This window comes from Triticum urartu, chromosome 7A, assembly GCF_056163025.1.
Source record: "Triticum urartu cultivar PI428250 chromosome 7A, HENAU_Tu73, whole genome shotgun sequence".
NCBI lineage: Eukaryota > Viridiplantae > Streptophyta > Magnoliopsida > Poales > Poaceae > Triticum > Triticum urartu.
The window spans coordinates 593,792,781-593,801,275 of record NC_141879.1 but is presented as its reverse complement, the minus strand read 5'-3'; positions in this window follow the sequence as shown (position 1 = coordinate 593,801,275).

Below are 8,495 nucleotides of genomic sequence, written 5' to 3'. Positions count from 1 at the left end.
AGTGAAACAAAACGTAGGACCGACTCCAGCAGGCTGTACTCATACTTCACTGGCCACACCACTAGCCCCACCACACAGGACCTGCACTCCAGCAAAAGGTATGCTGATTTCAGTTGCCATAGCACCAGCCGTACTATAGAAAAATCCCACTCCAGCAAAAAGTACAGCAAGTCCACCGGTCGAAGACCTATCCCAACTGCACAAATGGCCAATTCCTCCAGATTGGAACCCCATTCCAGTTATTCCTAGTTTTAAAGACAATGCTTTCAATGTTGTTAGGGACTACATGCATATATTCCCATCATGGGAAGATTATAGTGAAGACAAACACCATTTTCACATCTTCCTGTCCCACTTACATGTAAATTCCATTATTCATGGTGATTATTTTCCTGTTTTCTGCTGATTTAACACATCAATGATTTACATTGCATTGTTGTAAGTTGGCGAGGGTCAATCTAGATAGTCATGACGAGTAAAGCTTGCTTGCGCTTTTCAAGGAAGCATTGCAGTAGTATCGGTGTTACATGAGGAAATCACATTGTCGGTGTCAAAACTGGCGGATCTCGGGTAGGGGGGGTCCCGAAATGTGCGTCTAAGGTGGATGGTAATAGGAGGCAGGGGACACGATGTTTACCCAGGTTCGGGCCCTCTTGATGGAGGTAATACCCTATTTCCTGCTTGATTGATCTTGATGATATGGGTATTACAGGAGTTGATATACCACGAGATCATAGAGGCTAATACCCTAGAAGCTAGCCCATGGTATGATTGTATGTTGTCCTATGGACTAAACCCTCCGGTTTATATAGACACCGGAGGGGGCTAGGTTTACACAAGGTCGGTTACAAGGGAGGAGATATACATATCCGTATTTCCTAGCTTGCCTTCCATGCCAAGGAGAGTCCAATCCAGACACAAGACGAAGTCTTCAATCTTGTATCTTCATAGTCCAACAGTCCGGCCAAAGGATATAGTCCGGCTGTCCAGAGACCCCCTAATCCAGGACTCCCTCAGTAGCCCCTTAACCAGGCTTCAACGATGATTAGTCCGGCGCGCAGTATTGTCTTCGGCATTGCAAGGCGGGTTCTTCTCCAAATACTCCATGGAAGATTTTTGAACACAAGGATAGTGTCTGCCTCTGCAAAACAAGTTCCATACCCCACCGTAGAGAGAATAATATTTTGACAAATCTAATCTGTTGACGTGTTTTGACAGCACATCATGTCATGTCTTGGTCATTATTCGAACCGTTTTCCTGAACCAGCACCGCACATATCGCGAGGCGGTTTTCTTGACACGTCTAGTCGAAGCAGAGATCGTGTCCCCTTATCACGGGATTCTCATCAATACGGGTATGGGTAACCCAACTGCGCCATCAATTACGACGCTCGAGGAGTAAGCGATTTTAACAGGTAAGTGGGGAGGCGCATCGCCTCCTCCGCCCTTATAAAGGGACAAAGATTCACCCTTTTTACTCACGCCTTCTTCCTCCTTGCTTATCCATTCTCACGCACTCGAGCTCCGGTGCCCAAGTTCGCGTCTTTCTCCTCAAACAACTCCAATCATGTCCGGAGAAGGAGGCAAGTGGATGGTCTCCTCTGTCACGGCGGAGGACATCACAAAGCTATGGAAGCCGGATATCTGGCTGCGTACATCGTGCACCGGCTGCCAGCTACGGGACAGATCGTCCCTACGCCCGAACCCCATGAGAGGGTAGTTTCCTTACCCACTTTGTCCGCGGACCGGGATTTCCTCTCCACCCATTTGTCCGCAGGCTCATGTTCTACTATGGGCTGGAAGTTCATGATCTGGCCCCCAATTTCATCCTCAACATCTCGGTGTTTATCGTCGTGTGCGAGGCCTTCCTCCGCATTAGGCCCCACTTTGGCCTGTGGCTGAAAACCTTCAATGTCAAACCGAAGGTGGTGGTCGGCCAGCAAGCAGAGTGCGGAGGCACCATGGTGGGCAAAATGCCCAACGTCACCTGGCGAGAAGGCTCCTATGTGGAGACCATAAAGGGGTGGCAATCGGGGTGGTTCTACATCACTGAGCCACGTGACACCAACTAGGTGGCGGTCCTCAAATTTCGATCCGGAATCCCCACGAGGCTCACTTCCTGGAAAGAGAAGGGCCTGTCCTGGGGTTCTTCGGTAGAGCTGACCGGACTCCAGACCTGTGTCAGGAACATGATGAGCAAGAAAATCAAGCTCGTCAACGTGGTCCAGGTCATGCTCTTCCGCCGGATTATCCCGTGTCAACGACGGGCATTCGATTTGTGGGAGTTCGACCCGGCCCAGCACCAAACGCTATGAGAGCTTGTCGACACGACGCACGAGGACATCTGGAGGGTGCTATTCAAAGGCGCCGAGGTACCCCCTTTCCTCACCGAGGACCGCGGACTCAGCGCAAAGCGCCGCACTAACCTGGTAAGTTTTCATATCTTGCAGGATATTTATTTGCCCCGGTTAAATGATGTGCGGGATCTAAGTTCTCATGCCATTAACAGGACTGGATAAAGACAACGTAGCAGCTCGATTGCCCAACCCCTCTGCCTGAAGATCCCGCAGATGCTCTCCTGACGGAGATGCTGACTCTGGCACCTTACGAGGTGCCGGTGAAGAAGACCAAGAAGAAGGCCACGGGGACCTGAAAGGGTCTCCGGCGCAAGGTTGTATCAGACTCATCATTCAATGACTCCGACGCGCCCTCCTCCCACAAAAATGAGGAGGAGGAAAGTTCTCCCCCCGACGAGGGAGACAAGAAAAGGAAGGCCGACCCAACTGGGGAGGCCGAAGGGTCCAAGAAGGCAAGGACCCTCGCTCCGGACTGCTCCACGACGGCCGCTGACAGCGGCGACGACTGGCTCCCCAGGGTCAAGCTCCTGGCGAAGTCGTAAGTGTCCGCACACCATAGTACTTTATGGTATGTTTTATTGCACTGCTTCTCCTCATGCCAAACATGATTACGTAGTCCGTCCCGAGCTCATCTCGACGCATCCTCGTCGAGCGGCTCCTTGGACTCGTCGGATATGAACAGTGGTTCTCTTCCGACCGCTTTCACCCCTCGCCCTACGGACAATGTCGAGGTGTTGTCTCGAAAGGCACCGAGCCAAGGGGAGGTGGTCCTGGGGGCACCGCGAGGCGACCTCCCGGACCCAGGGTACAGAGGGAGCGAAGCTCCCATAGGCTCCGAGTTCGGCCCACAGCCGAACACTGCGCCGGAACCTTCGATGGTTCCGGACTCCGGCAGGCGGTCCCCCGTTAAGGGGGGCAAACCGCTCGTGCCGGTGTCTTTTGTCCATCCAGAGGCACCGGAAAACTTGCTGGAAGCGCTTCGCAGTGCTTCCATCGACAAAGAGCACCACACTATCATGAGTGCGATGATCGAGAAGGTCCGGTCTGCCAAAAACGGGCTGACCGAAGCTTGTGCCAGCCTCCTAACAGGCTTTGAGGTAAGTAATCAGAAAATATATAAGAAAATATTACCGCATAGATAGTATCCCCTGATGCTCTGTTCGGTGTTCGAGAAGAAAGGCCGAATAGAGGATCAAATGATGAGTCAGGAGTCTAATAAGAATATGTCTATGTGTAAGTGTAGGCTTCCCTGCTGGCCGCTGCCGCACGTACTGTAGAGGTCTCTGCTTTGAAGCAGGACCTGGAGTGGTCTGAGAGAGAGCTTGTCCTTACCAAGAGGCAGCTCGAGGAGAGCAAAGGTAAGCAATACCTTGTCTACGCTTTGGAAAAGAAGTTCGGTTGTAAGATAATGGGATTATCATGAATTTGCCAGGGGCCATGACCGAGGTGGCGACCTTGAAAAAGGCGCTGTCCGAGGCCGAAGACAAAGCGGCCAAGGAGCCCATCGAGCGGGAGAAGCAAGAAGCCCAAGTGGGCGAGGTGCAGCAAGAGCTCAAGGCTCTCACCAAAAAACACGAGTCCTTGGAGCTTGACTCTAAGACGCGAGAGTCCGAGCTCGCACAGGCGCTTGAAAGCGCCCGGAGCGCCAAGGCTGAAGCCCACAAGGCCCTCCAGAAAATTGATGCGGTGAAGAAAATAGCAGTGGGTAAGGCATTCATTATGCAAAGCAAGTATGTGAAGGAAACTTTCCTTTTTCTTACCTGAGTTCGGAGCTCTCCAGGAGCGTTCGCAGATCTTCCCTGTAGTGTACTGGATGCCGCAGAGTTTTACCGGGCAGAGGAGGGGAGCTCGACGGGGAAGTTGTTCTGGTCTCAGTATACTGGGACCAAACACCCAATGCCTTTGAGCAACCAGCTGAAGCAATTGGTCGAGCTTCACAAGGCGGCCGAACAGGCAATGAGGGGCCTTATAGTCCGGATGTGGCCCGGCGAGCCCCTGTCCGGTAGCTACTTCGGTCTGGTAAGGCGGCTTGTGGAGGCCTGCCCTTGTCTTGAAGTCATCAAGCGGTCCGTCTGCATCGAGGGTGCGCGCATGGCTTTTGCCCGAGCGAAGTTGCACAGGGCGAAGCTGGACGCCGTGAAGCTGGTGAAGGAGGGGCCGCCGGAGGGCAAGGAGCATCGCCACCCTGAGATGTACTATGAGAGTGTCCTGAAGGGCTCCCGCCTTGTGGTGGATGAATGTGCCAGGGATGTAATTTTTGAATGATCACGCTCATGTGATCTTGTAATGTGAAACAAGTTCATCTGCACTATGCAACGCTTTTTGTGTTTTAAAATATTACCTTCTGTGTGGCCATTTATAATATCTGAGAGTTGGCCAGTCGTCAGCTTCTACCCCAATGTAACTAGTACTGGGGTGTTCGGGATAAACCTGAGCACTCTTTACCCCAATTTTGGGTCCTTCAAGGGAGGTGTTCAGCACAACGAACCAGGCAATCAGACTATATGGCTTTATCACTCTCACTTAGCCATAGAAGTCTACAATTTTAAACTTTGGCAAAGCCCCTAGTGTTCGGAAGGCCGAATTTGGGGCGCTATACTCGCCTAAGCCGGACAAGGCCGACTCCTCGCCCGAAGCGGAAAAGTCTTTAAGGACTTGAGACCTCTCGAACAGCGACTAGTCTCTCGCCTTATCATGACAGTCAGTTTTTGGCTTTCTCTACTGAGGTGCCCGTCTGAAAGAACCGGGACACAATCGCAATAGTTGTCCCACCGCTACCTTAGCCGATATAGTAGAACATAAGGTACTAAAGCATGGGAGCCGGGCAAACCCAACTATTGACCCAAGACATGATTCGTAGTTGATGCATATAATGCTATAAGTTCGGGGTGCCGCACTGTCGAAAGTGTTCGGACTTCTTGCAGCGTATTATGGGGTAAATGAAAGCCCCTGGTGTACTGACCGTACCTGAACGTACAGGTGCAGATTGTCGTAAATGGACATATAAGAGAGAAGAAAAAAGGATAAGTAATGTAATAATAGACTAATGATACTAGTCGTCAACCCGTGCATTCACACGGGCTAGTTTAGTAATCTACAATAGGTTGAGTTTTGAGACTACATTTCATTTACGGGGAGTAATTAAATCGGGAATTCTCAAATTTCTATTGGAACAGTTCCATCTTGTCCTATGACCATACATGTTCAACAGTCAAATCTTATCGTAGTTAAAATTTTATACTTAAAATAACAGAATATGAAATGACTCGCATATACTCAAATGTTCTCCATCTAGATAAAAAAAATCCAATTATTTAACAACCTCTAAATCTTGGTATATGATCCCTTCAACACATTGAAATTAAATTTTGTTGATTGTTCATTAACTTGGCACCTATTCCGACCAGTCTCTGGACTACTTAGGAAGTTTACTTTATATATAAGATGAAAGAGCCTCACAAAATCAACAACACAAACAATTAGACCTTTTTAAACAGAAAAGGAATAGATGCACGCATCAGCGACCATTTTGTAGTACTTATTTTCTTGTTCGGAACTTTTTTCATTAGAAGACAAAAGCCTAGTCCATACCTGATAAAATAAATCATGCATAGAGAAAATGGTCATTCCGTTTAGCTTGTGTACGTGTTGAGATGGTTGCACTTCGGTGCATCTGCTTTGCTTCGATCACATCAAAATGTATTGATCTAAACATGTTCACTTTCATTATATTAATCATTTCCTAAAAATAAATGCTAATATAATAACATATAGACAAAAGTAAACTGTTCTGGTCTCTACTTTGAATTCACACCAAATTTGTCTAATAAGGTATATACAGAGACCTTACTAAAATAATTTTGTATATAATGAAACCAAAAGAAAATGTAAATCCATATATAGCGAAATACTGATACAATATTTACCTCAAATATTATTTATATAATCAAACAAATCGATGCACATACCTCGTATCCATTATCTGCACCCTATATATGTCGTTCCAACAATTTAATATGCATGTTATTCCTAACGTGGTAGTTTGCCGAGTTATCTTTTTTCGAAACTCAGCAATGGCTGTTTAAAATGTTTGTCGAGTGCCCAATAATAAGAACTTAGAAAAGTTCAAGATTGCTCACATCCGTCCAACCAAGTGTCGTTTGCCGAGAACAGAACTGGGCAAACACAATGCCAAGTTGTTTCTAGGCTTTGCCGAGTATGCTACAAACTTGGCGAATTCGGCGATTCCAGTAGTGACATGACATTAATAATAAATGCACATATAGGATAGAACCTCAGAAGCACAGTCCAAGTATAAGATGTGACAAAAACAAACTGGACTGCGAGATAACTTCTTTTTTACTCATACCATGGGCATTGGTAGTCCCTCGATGGACAACTTCATGGGCTCGATTGAATAGTTGTGCATTGATACGTCCATACAATCAAGGGAGACATTGACATATTAATAGAATTGGCTGTTTTACAGTACGTGTCAAAGATGAGGAATAGGGGGGGGGTGTTCAATGCAGATTTGATGGTAGAAGAAAATGTGTCATGATAATTAGGGTATAAAATATGAACAATTAAGAAAACAAAAGAGAGACAAAATCAGTGATAAAAATATGAAACTTGTTTTGTTGAGTGAATGCCCATGCTCCAAATAATAAAAAATCACATAGCCTGACTGATTTGAGAGGGTATAATTATATATGTATGCTTTTCAGCCATCACAGACTAACACCTGTAAGTTGTTTGTCTTGCCTAGTTAATTACTTAATGAACCACAATCTTTCTTAGATGAACGCTACCTGCAGACAAATAGCTGGTAGAGGTGCATGTTAAAAAGACACTGTAAGTAAATAAGAAAATATTATACTACGTTAGATCAAAAGTTTCTTCACACGCTTAATCCATCACCAGACCAGTTGCTTAATGGTGAGCTTATGACCGCATCCTCAGCCTCGACGGTGCTGCAGCAAAGAAGAGCTTCCCATATGCACCCTGGATGGATAGGCTAAACAATGTTAGAACTGACATACTGCAGACAAACAACATTATATTTACCTAATCAAAAGATTGGGTTGGGTGATGTTTAAAAGATCACTGTATAGTGGATGGTCCTGCATTGCACTTCATCGACCAATTTTGTATAACCTGTGGAGGCACCCAATTATATAATCAGTAGATGACGTTCATCACCTGCATTGAAATCTCGCTTTTCTCAAAATTGTCACTGGATCTAACTCACTGCATTATCTTCATCATCTGCAACACACACACACACACACACACACACACACACACACAGAGAGAGAGAGGCTAACCGCACCAGGAGAAAGTGGCCAAGGCCTATACACAACGCCCAATTATGTATAACTTGTGAGGCAGCCAATTTGATGATGTTCATCACCTACATGCAAATCTTGCTTTTCTCATATTTGCCGCTGGATCCAACTTGCTGTGTTCTCTTCATCATCTGCAACAAACACAAAGAGAGAGAGGCTAATGGCACCAGGAGGAAGAGGCCAAGGCCTATCCGCCATGAATTGGTGGAATTAGATTTAGTCTGGAGATGTGATTTGCTGCTGGATCTAACACGCCGCCAATGAAACGAAAGGCATGAGAAAGACAATTGTGGGGGAGAGAGAGAGGAGATGCCTGCGGGGAGGAGAACGCACTGAGCTTAGGCGATGGAGACCACGACCAGGACCATAGCCAGATTGCGGCAGGAGGCGACCGCATATGGAAGGGGCGATGGAGACCTCGACCAAGAGCTCTCGATCAGGGTTTAGGCTGAGGCGATTCCGTGAGTAGACAAATCGTGGAGGATAGGGAAAGTAGATCGGGAATCTTATTTAGTTTTGGAAGAGTCCGTGGAGTATGTTAAGTTTTTTTTCGGTGGAAGGACGTGAGGCTTTTTTGGGTACAATTGAGATTAGTTTTTTTTCTTTTTTTGGTGGAAGGACGTGAAGTTTTGTTTTGAGGATTACGTGAAGCTTTTAGGTATAGTTGAGATTGGATTTTTGTTCTTTAGTTTGGACGTGAAGTTTAGGTACAATTGATATTGGATTTTTTTTCTTTAGAGAAAATGTCTTTTTTTGACTAAGGATTTTATGATCGGATCTACACCGGTAT